This window comes from Sminthopsis crassicaudata, chromosome 1, assembly GCF_048593235.1.
Source record: "Sminthopsis crassicaudata isolate SCR6 chromosome 1, ASM4859323v1, whole genome shotgun sequence".
NCBI lineage: Eukaryota > Metazoa > Chordata > Mammalia > Dasyuromorphia > Dasyuridae > Sminthopsis > Sminthopsis crassicaudata.
The window spans coordinates 77,381,521-77,401,331 of NC_133617.1; the positions used below are offsets into that span (position 1 = coordinate 77,381,521).

At 34.0% G+C, this 19,811-nt stretch overlaps 1 protein-coding gene across 3 annotated transcripts in view; it reads right to left on the reverse strand.

The window, feature by feature from the left end:
- The window catches only part of ARHGAP39 (Rho GTPase activating protein 39), a 316,607-nt gene that overhangs the window by 221,705 nt on the left and 75,091 nt on the right, over positions 1 to 19,811 (reverse strand). For all 3 annotated transcript variants that reach the window (XM_074263619.1, XM_074263602.1, XM_074263610.1), the window contains exon 2: positions 12,046 to 12,158. The gene's annotated coding sequence lies outside the window, so the exon portion shown is untranslated. The remainder of the gene's footprint in view (positions 1 to 12,045; positions 12,159 to 19,811) is intronic.

Sequence of the window (19,811 nt, forward strand, 5' to 3'; positions counted from 1 at the left end):
TCTTGGAGCTGGGCTTTGCCTCTCATTTCTCTGGGTCAATCTACATTCTGAGGCCCAGTGGAAACACTTGTGGCATTTTGGACATAGAGTTTTAGGTCTTCTCTCACCCTGTCCTCTCACTCTATCTCTTTGCCTACATTGGGCTCTTAGATGTCCAGCTTTTCCACACTGAAAACATTGGTGAGTTTCTCTTCTAGTCCCTTGCCAAAAGGGACCCTGTCTTCCCATGTTCATCATAGTCTGGGTATAATAAACTTTGTGCCTATTGTGCCACAGTGTCTTATGACCCCCTCTAAAGGAGCATCTTTGTGTAGTCCCCATATAATTCTTCTGCAAATCTCATTGGCATTTTCCTTAGCCAGTTGTCTGATTATTATTTCTATAGCTGCATTTTTCCAATAGTTCTTGTGACAGCTATTTGCAAATGTCCAACAAAATCCACAAAGGGTTCATTGGGATCTTGCTCTATTTTTGTGAAGGCTTCCCCTCTATCTTTCCCTGGGAGGGAATCCCAAGCTTTTATGGCAGCAGTAGCAATTTGCTCATATGCTCCTATGGGGTAATTAATCTGTGCTGAATTCTCTGCATACTGACCTTTACCAGCTAGTTGGTCAAAAGTGATTTGTACATTAACTCCAGTTTGCTTATTACATCGGGCTTAAATCCTACACAATTCATGATGCTCCGAAAATGACAAGTTTTGTCCAGGTTCTAAACATGGCCTTGCTATGGATTTCCAATCACTGGGGGTTAAAATTTCATAAGCCAAATTATGTAGTAACATCTTAACATAAGACGATGCAGCCCCATAAAGAGTGCAATCCTTTTTCAAATCCTTAATTTTTTCCAGATCAAAAGGAGTATATGTTTTCCTTTTTTGACCTGAAGAGTCAAGCTCTTCAATCACAGGGTATGCATTTATTAAATTAGATACATCCTGTTCTTCATTGTTTTGCTTTAATCAGTGCCTTTTGTAATCTTGCCATAGAAATGCTTCATAGGTGGTGCTGATTGTGTTAATTGCTTCTCACCCTCTTCCTTCTCCCTCCACCCATGAGGGTTAATTGAGGGAGGGAGGTCAGGGGATGGGGAATGCTGCTCCTGTGAAGTGCCACATTCAGAATTGTACTTAACTCCATTCTTATCTGATTCTTCATCCTTTTCACCTAGTTTATTTGGATCCTCCCCCTCCTGCTCTTTCTTCTTTTTCCTTATTCTGTAACTTATATAATTTCCTAAAGCCAGTTGTATTAAATTATATGTATAAAGTGTATCTTTGGAAACTGAGTCAGGTCCATTTTCATTGCAGAATTGACATAGTTGCTCTGCTATTAATTTCACTCCTCTAGATCCAATTCTTTTTCCTTAGAGAACAAAGGAGATGTGTTTCTAAACATTCAGTGATCTGCTCCCAAATTATAACCAAACTTTGGATTTTCATTAAGTCTGACAATGCTCTCTACACATTTTCCTTGAATTGGAAAAGAAGATAAAATGGATCATTTTAATTACATTTTTTAAAATGTGCTCAAATTAGAAGAGACACAAAAATTGAGAGGAGGGGAGGAATCTTTAAAACAAGTTTCTTCAATAAACCTCTGATTTCCATGATACATAAAGAATCTGGTTAAATTTATAAAAATAAGATCCATTCCCCAAATGATCAACAATTAAAAGATAAAACAGAAAAGGGGGGGGGGGCAGCTAGGTGGTGAAGTAGATAGAGCACCAGCCCTGAATTCAGGAGGACCTGAGTTTAAATCTGGTCTCAGACACTTAACACTTCCTAGCTGTGTGACCCTGGGCAAGTCACTTAACCCCAGCCTGGGGGAGGGGGGGAGGAACAGAAAAGGGGAGGAGCCAAAATGATGGTAAGTAGACAGCACATTGTCTGAACTCTGCCCAGCTTTCCTCAGAATCATTGCTAGATCAAGCCTCTGAACAGATTTTGGGATGACAAAATCCACAAACATTCACAGTGTGATAATTTCTGAGCTTAAAATAACCTGGAAGGACTTCACAAAAAAGTCTGTCTCAATTGGGCAGAGGGAATGTGGCCCAGCACAGGCATGGCCAGAAAAACTAAGTTATAGATTTTTAGTCATAATACAGTGGCAATAACTATTCCGTCCTGGTTTAGAAAGTAAGTGGAACAGCAGACCAGCTGTAAGACCTTCAACTCTGAATGATGAGCCCTGAACCCCAGCATAAGAGACAGCACAGTGGAAGGCCTGCAGCACCATGGGACCCAGCACAGTCAGTAAGAGGCCCCTATCCCCCTTGCAAAAGCAGCTTGGGAAAATCTCCCTTGTGCCCTAGAAGCAGAGCTCAACTTTTTTAAATGAGCAAAAAGGCAATAGTAGCTCTGACCATAGAAAGCTGCCATGAGAGGGAAGATCAGAACACAAACCCAAAAGAGGACAGTAAAGGCAAAATGCTTTCAGGTGAAACCTCAGAGGGAGATATGAACTAGTTTCAGGTTCAAAAGGCTCTCTTGGAAGAGTTGAAAAAGGATCTTAAAAGAGAGAGAAGAAAAATGGGGGGGGGGGGAGAAATACCCTTATGGAAAAGGATCATAAAAGCTTGGGGGGGGGAAAGGCCAGCCAACAGATTAGAAAAGGAAGTATAGAAATTGACCGGAAAAAAAAAAACAAATCCTTAAAGAAAAAATAGGGGGCAGCTAGGTGGTGCAGTGGATAGAGCACCAGCCCTGAATTCAGGAGGACCCGAGTTCAAATCTGATCTCAGACACTTAACACTTCCTAGCTGTGTGACCCTGGGCAAGTCACTTAACCACAGCCTCAAAATAAATAAATAAATAAACAAACAAACAAACAAACAAATAAATGAATGAATAAATAAAATTTAAAAAAAAATAAATTTGGTGACATGGGCAAAAAAAAATTCTTAAAAAAATAAATTTGGCAAAATGGAAAAAGAAAACAACTTCTTAAAAATTAGAATTGACATAATGTGAAAAAATTCCACTGAACAAAACAAAAGTATAATTGGGAAAATACAAAAGGAGGTAAAAAAGCCAACCAAAGAAATTAATTCAGTAAACATTAAAAGTGGATAAATGGAAGTGAATGACTGAATGACGCATCAAGATTTAGTCAAACAAACCTCCCACCTCCTCCAAAAAAAAAAAAAAGAAAAATAGAAGAATACATAAAATACTTCTTTGGAAAAACAACTGGTCTGGAAAACAGATCGAGGAGAGACAACTAAAAATTACTGAATTACCTAAAAAGCATGATGAAGAAAATAGACTGGACAATGTCTTTCAAGAAATCATCAAGAAAAACTGTTCTGATATCTTAGAATCAGAGGGCAAAACTGAAAAAATTCACCAATCTCCTGAAAGAAACCTCAAAATGAAAACCCGAAGGAATACTGAAGCTAAATTCCAGAATTAACAGATCAAAAAGAAAATATTGCCAGAAAGAAACAATTCAAACAAGGAGTCAATATCAGGATTATCCAAGATTACCTAGCAGCTACCCCATTAATGAATCGGAGGGCCCAGAATATAATATTTTGAAAGGCAAAGGAACCTAGATTACAACCAAGGATTACAACCAACTCAGCAAAAGTAAAGCATTATCTTTCAGAGAAAAAACGGACATTTAATGAAATTAAGGATTTTCAGTCACTTCTAATAAAAAGACCAAAGCTAAACAAAAAATTTGATCTTGAAATAAAAAATTCAAGAATCCTATCAAAGTAAACAGAGAAGAAAAACAACCATGTTTTTTAAAGATTAAAATGTTTTCATCGCTACATGGGAAGATGATACTCGTAATTCTTGAGAACTGTATCTTTCTTGGACAGTTAGAAGGGGTACATTTAAAGGATGTAGGTATAAGTTGACTTTAATGTGATGACATAAAAAAAATTAGGGGTGGAAAAGGTATTGTACTGGAAGAAAAGCAAAGGAAAAGTAAAATAGGGTAAATGGTACCTACGAAAAAAATTGACTGTGAGGGCATAAAAGCACAATCAAATGTAGAAAGGCAGAAATGTAATTGCATCCTTTTCAGATCTTGATGCAATAAAACTTTACAGATAATAGAATAGGCCAAAAACTAATTGGAAACTAATTAATCTAATCCTAAAGAATGAGTAGGTTAAACAACAAATCATAGAAACAATTGATAATTTCATCCAAGAGAATGATAATGAGACAACAAACCAAAACTTTTGTGATGCAGCCAAAGCAGTTCTTAGAGGAAATTTTATATCCCTAGTTAGTTACATGAATAAAATAGAGAAAAGAAGATCAATGAATTGGGCATTTAACTAAAACAACTAGAAAAAGAACAAGTTAAAAAAAAAAAAAACAACCTCATAAGCAATTCTGAAAATCAAAGGAAATACTGATAAAAGTTAAAATAAGACAACTATTAAATTAGATAAATAAAATTAAGAGTTGGTTATTATTAAATAAAAAAACCTACAAAATTGATAAAACTTTGGTAAAAGAAAAGAAGAAAACTAAATTATATCAAAAATGAAAAGGGTGAATTTAGCACTAATGAAAAGGAAATTAAAGCAATCGTTAGGAGCTATTTTTCCAATTGTATGCCAAAAAATCTGATAATCTTAGGAAAATGAAAAAAATACTTACAAAAACATAAGATTGCCCATCTTAACAGATGAGGAAATAAATTACTTAAAGAGATCCATTTTAGAAAAAGAAATTGAACAAACCATTTATGAATCCCTAAGAAAAAAATATTCAGGATCAGATGGATTTACAAATGAATTCCATCAAACATTTAAAGAACAGTTAATTCCAATACTAAATAAGATATTTGGAAAAATAAGGGAAGAAAAAGGTCCTCCAAAATTCCTTCTATAACACAGATATGGTGTTGATACCTAAACCAGAAAGGGCCAAAACAGAGAAAGGAAACTAGAGACCAATTTCCCTAATGAATATTGATGCCAAAATCTTAAATGAAACATTGACAAAGTCATTACAGCAACTCATCACTAGGATAATACACTATGACCAAGTGGGATTTATAACAGAAATGCAGGACTGATTCAATATCAGGAATCTATTAGCATAAGTGACCACATCAACAACCAAATTAACAGAAATCATATGATTATCTTAATAAATGCAAAAAAGTCATTTGACAAAATATAACACTCATTCCTATTAAAAACACTACAGAGCATAAGAAAAAATAAAGTTTTCCTTAAAATGACAAGCAACATCCATCTTAAAACATTAGCAAGCATATGTAATGGGGAGAATCAAGAAGCAGGCCCAATGGGATCACACACTTAACACCGTACACCTAGGTCAGGTCAAAATGGGCTCATGACCTAGGAATAAAGAATGAGATTATAAATAAATTAGAGGAACATAGGATAGTTTACCTCTCAGACCTGTGGAAGAGGAATGAATTCATGACCAAAGAACTAGAGATCATTACTGATCACAAAATAGAAAGCTTTGATTATATCAAATTGAAAAGTTTTTGTATAAACAAAATCAATGCAGATAAGATAAATAACAAGATTAAGTAAAGAATAATTTCTTAAGAGAACCTTTACGTTCCTTGCTGAACTCAAGTCATCTGGTTTAGGTGAACTACTCTAAGGAAAGAACTGGCAGGTGTAATTACTGATCTGACAATTATTTTTATTTGAAAGTTTTCCAGCTTAAGCTAAGGGAAATAGGGGCAGTTCAAGGAAGAGGTCTTGAAGGATCAAAGCCAACAAAAAAGTTTAAGAAAGAAATGAAAACTAGCAGAAGTATTTTCTAAAGGTAGGTATTTTGGAAATGCCGACATATTTAAAGCACTGTGGAATAATGGAAGCTTAAGAACAAACAACAATACTGTAGTTCATATCCCAAGCATATTTTAATCTAGTTCCCTAGAACTCAAGAATGTTGCCAGCAGCATGCTTGACACCTCCAAACTAGACCTGAAGATCTCTTGGAGGTATGTATTCTAACACAACTGATCTCATTGTCATACAGATCTAAGAAATGTTTCCTTATATTAAGAGTATCTCTCTCTCTCTCTCTACACCTTCCATCTGTTGATTATTGCTTTGCCTCCTGGAGCAAAGGAGAACAAGGTTAATCTCTCTTCTAACATGATAGCCCTTGAAACATTTCAAGAAAAATACCATATCCTTACCTAAGTCTTTTCTTCTGTAAGCTAAACACTAATTCTAAATACTAGAATAATCTCACTAGAATGCAAGATTGGGCACATTAATGTACCAATTGCAAGACTCAAACTATTGAAATTCTACTGGCCCATACTTTTTCTCTTTATGTTTCATTGGTTTCTCTTTCATGCAAAACAATTTACCCCATTCTATTTCACTTTCCCTCTTCTCCCAAGGCATCTCTCTCTCATTCTTTTATTTATTTTTTTTGATATCATCCCATCAATCAACTAACAATTATGACCTCTGTCTCTGTATACTCCTTCTAACTGACATAATAATAATAAAGTTTTTAGGTATAACAATTATTATCTTCCCATGTAGGAATGCAAATAGTTTAACCTTAATGAATCCCTTATGATTTCATTTTTATGTTTACTCATAGCCTTGTATTAAAATGTCAGATTTTGTACTCAGTTCTAATCTTTTCATCAGAAATGCTAAGAAATCCTCTACTTCAATGAATATTCATTTCCTTCTGACAGATCAGCTGTGCTGGGTAGTTGCTTCTTAGTTGTAATCCTACCTTCTTTGTACTCTGGAATATCATATTTCAAGTTCTTCTGATCTTTTGAAATCTTGGGTTAGCCTGATTCTGACTACACAATATTTGAACTGTTTCTTTCTAGCTGCTTGGAAAATTTTCTCCTTCACCTGGAGCTCTGGAATTTGGCTATAATATTCCTGGAAGTTTAATAGGTGGATTCTTTCAATTTCTATTTTATCTTTTAGTTCTAAGCCATCAGAGCAGTTTTCCTTGATAATTTCTTGAAAGATGATGTTTTGTCTGTTTGTTTGTCTCTTTGTGGACAATGCAACAGAGTCCTTACTCCCTTGCAATCTCCTTTTGATCAGCAGTCTGACCCCTTTCCTTTTATGGACTGAGAGCTTCAGAAGCTGTAATTGTTCCCCAAAGTCTGCTACCGCCTTGTTAAAGGTATGCACCCTGCTGGACTAAACTTCCAATCTCACTTCAGTGAGACAAATTTTTTCTGTCAATTTTTTAAGCTGGTTGGGCTAGAAATTTTTTTTAATATGTCCTTTTATTGATTCTGCTGCTTGAGAATTCATTCTGAGGCAATTTTTAACACTGTTTGGAGAGGAATTTGGGAGCATTCAGACAAGTTCCTGCTTTTACTCCTCTATCTAGGCTCTATTTATTTCCTTCAAGTAAGCCACACAATCAACTTTGCATAATCAATTACAAAGGAAATTTTTAGAATAAAGAAGGAAATTATTCATTTGTAAGGAACGATTTCCTAAAATCCAGAAGAACAATTTAAAAATTATCTTTTACTCATCAAATTACTGAATTTAGACATGTTGTCATTTCTGAAAGTTCACAGAGTTGAGCTGTTGCTAGCAATATCTTCAAAATATGCATTCCTCTGTGACATCGGTTCCAACTGTTAAAACAAACACATGTTGTATGTGTTGTTAAAAAAAAAAACCAACAACAACAATAACAACATACCAATATATATACTGTCCCTCAAAATAAAAACAGAAATTAAAAAAGATACATATATACATACATAAACAAACACATATACACATTATATATGTCTATAATATGTATCTTTGAAATAGTGATCAATAATTACAATTTTGGGGCATGTTTAAGTAGGTTTTCCGCAAGGAAGAGACAATAGGAACTCTAGTATCAAAATAACAATCATTTAATGGAGAGAACAGGATAAAGTTCTAGAAAGGATTAACATACCAGGCAAATATATTTGTACAAATACTTTAAGATTATTTCATTTATTTAAAGCATTTGTAGCATCTCTACAGCTATTCCCCCACCAGCACCACACTCAATAAAACTACTTTGGATTCAAGTTACTCTGTTGGATCTTGCACATTCAGATACAACCATACTTAATTCATGGCCATTATCTTGTCATCTATCTGGTCACATCTATATTCTCTTACCAGACCAAACAAGACCTTACCTTGGAGGCGTTAAACTTTGGAACTTCTGTCCTAAATTTGTCATCCAAATTGACTCTGCAAACAACTCAGCTAGCAGCCATTGTCCATGAGATAGGCATTATAGAGATGTGAACTGGCAACTGTCTCTGTATGCACTGAAGCCACAAAAAAAGTTCTAACCATCAAAGTCCTTAACATTATCATATGGCTCAGTATCAGAAAGACTATTTTATTCATGCAAACAACATTAAAAAAAATTAATTGCCATATGTTTTGCCATTCATGCCACAGATTGACCACCAGGTCTTTTTATTTGACTTGAAATTTCATTAAATTTCCTATTATATGTTGTTTCTTCTATTAGAATATAAGCTTCTTGTGAGAAAATGTCTTACTTTTCCATTTATAAAATGTTATATGCACAATTTTATGTACATGGTATATGTTTTTTCATTTGTTCATTCATTCATTGAAGGCAATGACTTATAAGGTACAAAAAAAGTATAAAAGTCAAGAACAAAGTACCATTAAGTTTGCATATTATGACTTCTTTGGTTTACACAGAAGATGAATTTCATAAAACAGGGCTGTTCCCATGAAAAGCTCCATTTCCTCTCTGGCAGTGGTTATTTTCCACAAGTTCTCAAATGTATTAATTCCAAAACAATATAGACTGAAATGACTTTTGTCTAGTGGTTCAAATATCTATCTTCTTTCTCTTTATTTTAGGTTCCTTGCTTTGGCTAATGGGCACTCTGAAACACAGAAGAAGCACCATTTAAATGAGTAAGCTAACACTCAAGGAAAATTCTTTGAATCAGATATATATCTTTGAATCAGATTATATATATATATATAGTGTGATATTCTGTTGTATTAAATTTCTTAAATAAATGCCTATTGAACATCTTAAAGTGGATGTCCCAAAGACATCTTAAACAAAGGAATTTCTCTCCCTTGAACTGTACTCCATTCCTCTTTCATAATTTTCAAAAGTAACCCACTCACAATTTACAAGTATACTCAATTCTTCACTTTCTCATGCTTCCTAGTCAATCTATTTCCAAAACTTGCTGATTCTACTTTCACACCTGCTACAAAAAATCCAATCTCTATTTCTGATATGCAACTAATGCAGTGTCTCTCACTGTTTCTTTTCCTCTTTACCCCTCTCCTTTCTTCCTCCCTCCCTCTCCTCTCCCTCTCTTTTTCTCTCTCTCCCCCTCCATTTCTCCCTCTTTTTTTCTCTTTCCCCTCCCTCCCTCCTTCCCTCTCTCTTCCCCCCCTCCACCAAGGCCCTCATCATCTCACAATTGAACTATTTCAGTAGCCTATAAACTGGTATCTCTACCTCAAATCTCTCCCCCCTCCATTCCATTCTCCTCTGATCAGCTATCAAACTCACCTTCCTAAAGCAGAATTCTATTCCTATCATTCTATTCAGTAAACTCCCGGGGTTCACTATAACTTTTAGGATCAAATACACAAAAATCTTTTACTTTTAAAGCCCTTCTTAACTGGCTCCTTCTTAAATTTCAAGTCTTACACCTTTCTCCCCTTTTACCTATTCTTTGATCCAATGAAACTAGCTTCCCTACTGTCTCTGAAAGGGACTATCTACTTCCAGATTGTGGGCATGGAAGTTTTTGTCTGGCTGGAAGGTTTTGTCTCCTTAATTCTATGTCCTCATTTCTCTAATTTTTTCAAGTACCAAGAAGTATTTTCCAATCATGTTTAATGTTAGTGCCTTCTTTCTAAAATTATCTTCAACTGATCCCACATAAGTTTTGTTTGAAAATAGTTGTTTAAATGTAATTTCTTCTAGCATATTGGGAGCTCTTTGAGATCAAGAACCATTTTGGTCTTTATATATAGAAAGTTTAGCATAGCACCTAAAAAATTATATAAAAATCCGTGTTGCTATGTCTTGATATGGGCTTTGTATCCAAGATAGATATCTTACAACTAATAGATATATATGGAGGGGCAAAACATTTCCCAAAAGAATTGTGAGTTATTAACAATTACATGAAAGAATATTCCAAATCCCTCATAATAAGAAAAACAAAAACAAAAACAACATTGAGAATTCGCCTCATAACAAGCAAATAAGCAAAGATGACAAAAAATGGCAGCAGTCAATGTTGAAGAGAATGTGGGAAAATTAAAGGAAAAAAGGATGGGAAAGAAGAAGGAAAAAGAAAGGGAAGGAGAGAATATAAGTACCTAATGTATACCAGGCACTGTGCTATGTAATTTACAAATATACTCTCCTTTCATCCTTACAATCTGGGAAGGAGGTACTATCATTATCCCACTTTTATAGATGAGGAAATTTGAACAATAAGAGCTAAAATAAATGTCTAAGGCTAGATTTGAATTCATATTTTCTTGATTCTAGGCTCAGTATCTACATACCTAGGTACCTTATACAAGAACACTAATGTGATGTAAATCAGCATAGATATTTGGGGGAGATGGAGGAGGAACTGGAATTATGGAAAGAAAATTACTACAATGCCCATATTTTTTGATTCAAAGATTATTAGGCCTTGACCTTAACAACTTCTTTCATAAAAAGACACTGCATGCACCAAAATATTTATAGCATTCTTTGTGATAGTAGAAAATAAAATATAAAATAAATGCCCATAACAAACAAAAAATGGCTTTAAAAATGTGGTACATAATTATAAAGGAATATGTGTATATGTATATATTTTTTTAAATCAACAAATATCATGACAACAAAGCATGGATATTTACATGAACTGGTGTACAGTGAAATAACCAGAACCAAGAAAACAACAAACATGACTATAATATAAATATATAAATGGGGAGAATCACTACTATAAATAAGAGAAAGTGAGTGTTGCAAAATTCTAAGAAAAGTATGGATTCAAAGCATGGAGATTGTGAGAAGATATTCTACCTCCCTCCTTTCCTTTGCAGATAGGGGAAGTCCATGAATATGGAACACTGCAAATACTTTCAGATTTTTTTTGACATATTCAATTTTACATCTTTTCCCCTTCTTTTTGTTCTATTTTTTTCCCCTTTAAAATATTTGTTATATGGGATAATTGTCTGGAAGGGGAACAGAGAAACTGGGGAAATATTGATATTATTAAAAACAAAAGAGTAAAAGTTCATTTTATATATCTATATTTAATATCCAAGATCATAAAATGAATAAAAAGAACCAACACGAATGCACTACAATGAGCCAGCCCCCAACAGCAAAATGGAAATGAACAATCTTCAAAAGAAATGTAAAAGCAAATCATCAATCTCAAGGAAAAAAATGCTTTAAACCGCTAATAACCAAAGATATTCCAATGAAAACAATTTTGATCTTTTACCTCACACCAACCAAATTGGGGGGGTGGAGGGGAGTGGAGGAGAGGAGGAATGATAAAAGCTAGAAAACCCATCTTGGAAGAATTATGAGATGATAGCCATGCCATGAATTAGTCCATACTGTGGAAAAGATTTTGGTCTTTTGTCAGAAAAAACACTCAGTCTCATTGCTTTTGACTTGGATATCTCTATTCTGGATATACAGCCTCTATACAGAAGTCAAAATAAAATAAAGATCCCATATACATCAAAATATTCATGCCTGTCCTTTTTAGGGGAATAGTAAAAATGCTGGAAACAAAGTAGGTGAGCATCAATTTAGCAAATTTTGATATATGAACATTATGGGATATAACTGCATCAGAAAAAACAAAGACCATAAGGACTGTACAGAAATAAGGGGAAGAATACAATTTAATACAATGAAAAAACAAGGAGAAATGTATACAACTAGCATACAAATTAAAATAACACTAAAAAGGCAGCTGAAATGAATAACGGCATCAAGCATCCAAAAGCAAAGACCAGTGATCAGGTAATAAAACATACCTCCCCCTTCTCAGCAAAAAAGTAAGAGACTATAGATGTCCGATGTTATATATGCTGTCAGGATCATTTGATGTCTTGAATGATATCGCTTGACTGTTTCTGATAAAGGAAGGCTGTAAGAGATAAAAAAAAATCAAGAGATATTTGTCATTTAAAAAAATATATCAATAACTTTTATAAAGCAAGTTGTAATATGGAGAATAGATTACAGAACTTGAAAAGTGAATGAATGCCAAATATATAGAAGCAGAGAATAAGAAACACTTTTTTATAAGTAAAGGGAAAAATTAAAATAGCTCTACATCATAGTATAGTATGATGTAGTAATCATCAACTTTTGCTTGAAAACCTTTCCCCCATGCAGTCCATTCTACTTCTATTTATCTCTTAATAAAGTTTTTCCTTTCATCAAGTCTTTATTGTAACTTATACCCATTGCTCCTACTTCTGCTCTCTAGATTAAATAAAACAATTCTAATCTCTATTCCATATGACACAATTTTCCAATACCTGAGTTATCTTATCTACTCTTAATTGTTTTCTTCTCCAGCTAAACATTCCCAATCTCTTGATCTTCAAATCACATAAGATGGAGGTCCAATTCCCTCCTCTGGATGCTCTTATGCTTATTACCATCTTTAATGAAACATGGAACTGAAATAAAATATAATATAACAAATATGTCTGAAACATGGTCTAGAATAGAATAGCATTCCTTGAATCCTGAAGTTATGCCTCTCAATGAAGTTGAAATTTTCTTGTATATCTAACATGTCTAATGTCAAGCTTTCAGTTCAATAAAACTGCCCCTATCTTTTTCAGACAAACTGCTGTCTACTCATATCTCTTCCTATTCACAAAATTTGTTTTTTAATCTAAATGTAAGACACGCTGGCTGTGGGCACTTGCAGGAAGGTGGAGCTCTTGGTTTGGGGTTCCTGGTCAAAGGGGAGAGCTGAAGGGAAGCTTGAAGAATCATCCCCCCTACTCCACGATTAGAGATACTGACATTAATACCTTTTCTTAATGGTAGCTTGCTTCAAGGTGGTAGGGAGATGAAAGAGAGATATGTGTATGTCTATATCTACATATGTATATATAAATATATTTTTTCTTAACTATAGCTTGCTTGGGAGTGGTAGGGGAGATGAAAAGGAGAAAAAAAGAATAAAATAAATAAGGCACACAACACAGAATATAAGAACAATTTACAAGGAATAAAGAAAAGATGGACACTCATGAATATAATTTTTTCTGCTTATATATATACTTTCTTAAATTGTGTATAAGTAAGAAACAGCATGGTTTTATGGCATGGTAAAATTTTATGTAACTTAATGGTATTAAATTTATAATTTTGCTATAAATTAGCACTACAACTGAACATGGGACTCAAAAACAATATCTTCATAAGAAACAGCATTTATAGTTAAGAATTTCAATCAAGGTATCTTATAAGATACAGTACTTATGTACTATCATACATATCACATGAGACTGGGGCAGCTAGATGGCTCAGTGGATAGAAGAGGACCTAACTTCAAATCTGACCTCAGATATAACACTTCTTAGCTGTGTGATCCTGGGCAAGTCACTTAACCCCAATTATCTTGCCCTACCCCAAAAAAAAGAACATAATGCATGAGGTAAAAAATAAAATACTGGGTTCAAGGACAAAGAAATAATAAATAAAGAATTAAAGAATTAAACGGAATTAAATTGTTCAGTTGAGAAAAGGTCAGAAAAATTAGGCTCAAGAAATGATCCACTTGACTTTGGAACAATGCAACTTACTTTATGAGCAAGTACTAATTATTCTCAAAATTCTTCTATTGACTTGTTAATAAGCACTGAATTTTTAAAAATAGAGACCATATATCACCATTCTATTCAATTTAATAAACGTTCATGCAATGTCTCAAGCTAAGGAATCATTTAATAGGAAGGCAAGGAGAAAAAAGTAAAGAAAAAAAAAACAAGAAAATGAGAAAAAGATAAAATGGTATTTTTCAAGATCAACAAAGGAAAGGAAGATAGTCTCCAGAATCAGGAAAAAAAAACTGGTAATATTCTGTATAAGAAAATAAGCAGTTTATTAAAGGTGTAGCTTATGAGCTGTAAAAATCAAAGAGACTATCACTAGAATCTAATAACACTTCATTAAAGGGTGCCAAACAAGTTAGTATTTTCTTTATTGCTAAGGTTTCAAAACTGGTAAATCAGAGGAAAGACATAACATTCTGATTTCAGCAAAATGTGAAAATTCTTTCTTGAGGACATTGTTTTTGTTTTTTGTTTTTTTTTTTTTAATTTTTTATTACATATATATTTTTTATAATATTATCCCTTGTATTCATTTTTCCAAATTATCCTCCCCTCCCTCTATTCCCTCCCCCCGATGACAGGCAATCCCATACATTTTACATGTGTTACAATATAGTCTAGGTACAATACATGTGTGTGAATATCATTTTCTTGTTGCACAATAAACATTAGAATCCGAAGGTACATGCAACCTGGGCAGACAGATATTAGTGCTAACAATTTACATTCACTTCCCAGTGTTCCTTCTCTGGGTGTAGCTACCTCTGTCCATCATTGATCAACTGGAAGTGAGTTGGATCTTCTTTATGTTGAAGATTTCCACTTCCATCAGAACACATCCTCATACAGTATTGTTGTTGAAGTGTACAGTGATCTTCTGGTTCTGCTCATTTCACTCAGCATCAGTTGATTTAAGTCTCTCCAGGCCTCTCTGTATTCCTCCTGCTGGTCATTTCTTACAGAGCAATAATATTCCATAACCTTCATATACCACAATTTACCCAACCACTCTCCAACTGATGGACATCCATTCATCTTCCAGTTTCTAGCTACAACAAAAAGAGCTTCCACAAACATTTTGGCACATATATGTCTCTTTCCGCTCTTTAGTATTTCTTTGGGATATAATCCCAGTAGTAGCGCTGCTGGGTCAAAGGGTATGCACAGTTTGATAACTTTTTGGGCATAGTTCCAGATTGCTCTCCAGAATGGCTGGATTCTTTCGCAACTCCACCAGCAATGTATTAGTGTCCCAGTTTCCCCACATCCCCTCCAACATTCATCATTATTTGTTCCTGTCATCTTAGCCAATCTGACAGGTGTGTAGTGGTATCTCAGAGTGGTCTTAATTTGCATTTCTCTGATCAGTAGTGATTTGGAACACTCTTTCATGTGAGTGGATATAGTTTCAATTTCTTCCTCTGAGAATTGTCTGTTCATATCCTTTGACCATTTATCAATTGGAGAATGGTTCGGTTTCTTATAAATTAGGGTCAGTTCTCTATATATTTTGGAAATGAGACCTTTGTCAGAACCTTTGTTTTTAAAAATATTTTCCCAATTTGTTACTTCCCTTCTAATCTTGTTTGCATTAGTATTATTTGTACAGAAACTTTTTAGTTTGATGTAATCAAAATCTTCTATTTTGTGATCAATAATGATCTCTAGTTCTCTCTTGAGGACATTGTTAAAAAAAATAAAAATAAAAGTATTGGTCAACAATGTAGTTAGGAGAATAAGTGATTTAATAATCATCTCAAAAGCAGTAAGTAGATTTGTGCAAAATGTGAAAATTCTTTAATGACATTGTAAAAAAAATTTAGAAGTATCGGTTAACAATACAATTCAGAGAATAAGTGGTTTAACAATCACAACTCAAAAGCATTAATTAAGTAGATTTGTGCCAATCTAGGAGTTATCTAGTATTGTGCTAATAGCGAAAATCTGCCTCATAACACTATATTAAGTTTTAAAATTTGTGAGATGCTTATGAAATTTGTAGATGAAACAAAATTGTAAAAAATAGCTAATAGACAAGATAAGAGAATAAATATTCAAAAGCACTGCCATAGTCCAGAAGAATGGCCTGAAATATACAAAACAAAATTTTTAGTTCAAAAAATAAACTTCTTAAAAACAAATGAGAGAAGATAATGGAAATCATGCTCTTTTATGATTCAAAAATATTATCCAACTATCAAAAAAGCCAAAAAAAATCTCAGGATATAGAGCATCTTAATATTCTTGTTGCAGCTTTAACTTATTAAAGTTTAAAATTACACTAAGAAATTTGGGATATGCTATATTTATAAAGAGAATATATTTATTTAGGGAGATAATAGTCATACATTTTTTTTTTAATAGTCAAGCCAAATCTGGAATACTCTGAACAGCTCCAGGTTCCATGTTTTAGGAGTGATGATAGCAGAGACACTCTATAGTAAACAGAAGATGGTTAGTTACTAGAATTGAGGAAGGACCCTTTCTTTATTTGGGGGAGTAAGCATGGGAGATCAAGTCAACAATATCAATACATCTTCCCCCCCCAAAATGGAACATTGAAACACTTTTTAAAATGCACAAAAGAGAAAAAACAAAGAAGACCATAAGAAAGCACAGATACACTGGACAGTTTTGAAAGTGATATTAAAATTTTATTATAAAGTTTAAAAAAAAAAACAAAGACAGAGAGACATTTACAACTTTGCTAGTATCATAAAACTGGTGTCTGAGAGAATATCTGAATTCAGATGTTCCTGCTTCTAAATCCAGCACTCTATCAACTACATGGCTACATGATGTTAATTTCTGACATGTATCTAGCTTTACAACAAAAAAATTCAAGAAAGAAAACAGTATGAAATGAAAAATCATGATTTCTTTGTTTTCTACAGGCTATCTAGGAATAGGCTTTTTTTTTCTATTTAAATTCAACATTTTTCAAAGGATATGAACAGACAATTCTCAGAGGAAGAAATTGAAACTATATCCACTCACATGAAAGAGTGTTCCAAATCACTATTGATCAGAGAAATGCAAATTAAGACCACTCTGAGATACCACTACACACCTGTCAGATTGGCTAAGATGACAGGAACAAATAATGATGAATGTTGGAGGGGATGTGGGGAAACTGGGACACTAATACATTGCTGGTGGAGTTGCGAAAGAATCCAGCCATTCTGGAGAGCAATCTGGAATTATGCCCAAAAAGTTATCAAACTGTGCATACCCTTTGACCCAGCAGCGCTACTACTGGGCTTATATCCCAAAGAAATACTAAAGAGAGGAAAGGGACCTGTATGTGCCAAAATGTTTGTGGAAGCTCTTTTTGTAGTAGCTAGAAATTGGAAGATGAATGGATGTCCATCAGTTGGAGAATGGTTGGGTAAATTATGGTATATGAAGGTTATGGAATATTATTGCTCTGTAAGAAATGACCAGCAGGAGGAATACAGAGAGGCCTGGAGAGACTTAAATCAACTGATGCTGAGTGAAATGAGCAGAACCAGAAGATCACTGTACACTTCAACAACAATACTGTATGAGGATGTGTTCTGATGGAAGTGGAAATCTTCAACATAAAGAAAAACCAACTCACTTCCAGTTGATCAATGATGGACAGAGGTAGCTACACCCAGAGAAGGAACACTGGGAAGTGAATGTAAATTGTTAGCACTAATATCTGTGCCCAGGTTACATGTACCTTGGAATCTAAAGTTTATTGTGCAACAAGAAAATGATATTCACACACATGTATTGTATCTAGACTATATTGTAACACATGTAAAATGTATGGGATTGCCTGTCATGGGGGGAGGGAATAGAGGGAGGGGGGGGATAATTTGGAAAAATGAATACAAGGGATAATATTATAAAATATATATATATAATAAAAAAATAAATTCCACATTTTAAAATTTTAAAAGAAAACAAGGATTCTAAATGTGGCAGTGTGGAAGAAATCATTCCAGACAAGAAAACCCAGTAGAAAAGAAGATTTGGGAGATGAAATATTGTATAAGAGAAATACCAAGTCACCAATTTGGCCAGACCCTGGAATATGTAAAGGATAAAGCTTTAAATACCAAATAGAAGAATTTCTATTTTATTCTAGAGACAAAAGAAAGCCACTATAGGCTTTTGAACAAGAGAAAGATAATTATTAATATGCTTTCAGATATATATATTAAGCAGCTTCTGGGAGTGTAGATTGCAAAGGGGAGAGAGACTGTAAACTGAAAGATCAATTAAGAAAGTAGTACAATATTTAAGTAAGAAGCAACAAGGACCTGAATTCATAAAACTGGTAGTATAGTTTGTATGGTAGTATGGTAGTATAGTACCAATTGATATTGGTAGTATGCATGGAATGAAGAGACAGATTATTACAGATGTTGTAGAAACCTGGGTATTGATTTGATGGGGGACTGAAGAGTGGGAGCAGGGTAAAAAGGATGGTGTTATCCCAGACAGAAACACAAAAACTTAAAGAAAACACCTGGAACTAAATGTGAGAATAGTGAATTCCACCAAGCTTAGATGCTTAGAAGATATCCAGCTAGAAACTTCCAACAGGCTTTAGAGCTTAATAAGTATCTACTGATCTAAAATAGAATTGGGACAAAGATTAAATAAATGTCCACTAGGTTGTAATCTCCTTTAGTTCAGGGACTTTGTATTTAAAAACAAAACAAACAAACAAACCTCATTTGCTGATTCTTTCCCCACCTCCCCAAACCCTCACCCCCCAAATCCCCACGCTCTAGATCCCTACTCCAGACATAACTCCTGCCTAAATTCCCTATTTCTTTAGTCTGATCAACCCTTTGGTCCCAGAAAGTTATACTTTCACTTCACAGCTTGAACTAGAGACTTTCCCCACCATCATTTATCCTAATATTAGGCATATCTCCAAGCCAAGCAAAACAACAGAAAACCATAAGCATTAAATAGTGGTAAGTATCTATCCAAATCCATTAACAAATATGTGTAATGAGGATCCTCTAGAAATCTTCCTAATTTAAGATTCAGGAGAAACATTATCACTCCTATTATCATCATTATTATCACTCATTTTCACCATTAGTATTCAAGTGTAATAGAAATGTTAGCTTTAGCAATAAAAAAAAAAAAAGAAATAGAATGAATTAGACTAAGCAATGAGGAAATAAAACTCACTCTTTGCACATTTGATAGTATACTTAGAGAATCTAAAGAATCAACTAAAAAAGTCAAAATAATTAACTTTACCAAAGTTGTAAGATATAAAATAAATCCCTATAAATCATAAGCATTTCTATATTTTATCAACTAAGCTCAGAATCAAGATATAGAAACAGAGCTATAGAAACAATATAGAATATAGAAACAGAAAGCTAACTAGAACATTACAGGAATGATAATGGCACCTAATTCTCAGGATTATTTTAAGGATTGAACGAGTTACCGACAAAGTATTTTGAAAACTTTGAGGTACCATATAAATGCCAGTAATGGTGGTGGTGGTGATAGTGATGATCAGTAAATTATGTGGAGAGATCTTCTGTAAGAAAGGGAGAGAGGTTATCCATAACCCACTGACTAGTCAAAGACTTTTAGGGCTCAGTTTACTTATTTTAAAATGAAAGGGATGCATAATGGACTAGACAGCATGAAAGGTATTTTCCAGTTTTAAATCTATGGTCTTATGTAGATTTAAAAGACATTATCATAGATTTAGAGCCAGAAGATATTTTTAAAACCATTTAGACTAGGATCTCTACTTTAAAGATGAGGAAACTAGGATTGAGTGTCCTTTCCAGAGTTATACCTGTGACAGGACAGAAGGTTTGAACCTAGATCCTCCAATTACAAATCTGATGTTCTTTTCCACCTCTCATCTACCTTGAATTTTACCCTATGTGGTTCATTGCCAGCTAAACATCTCCAACACTATGGCC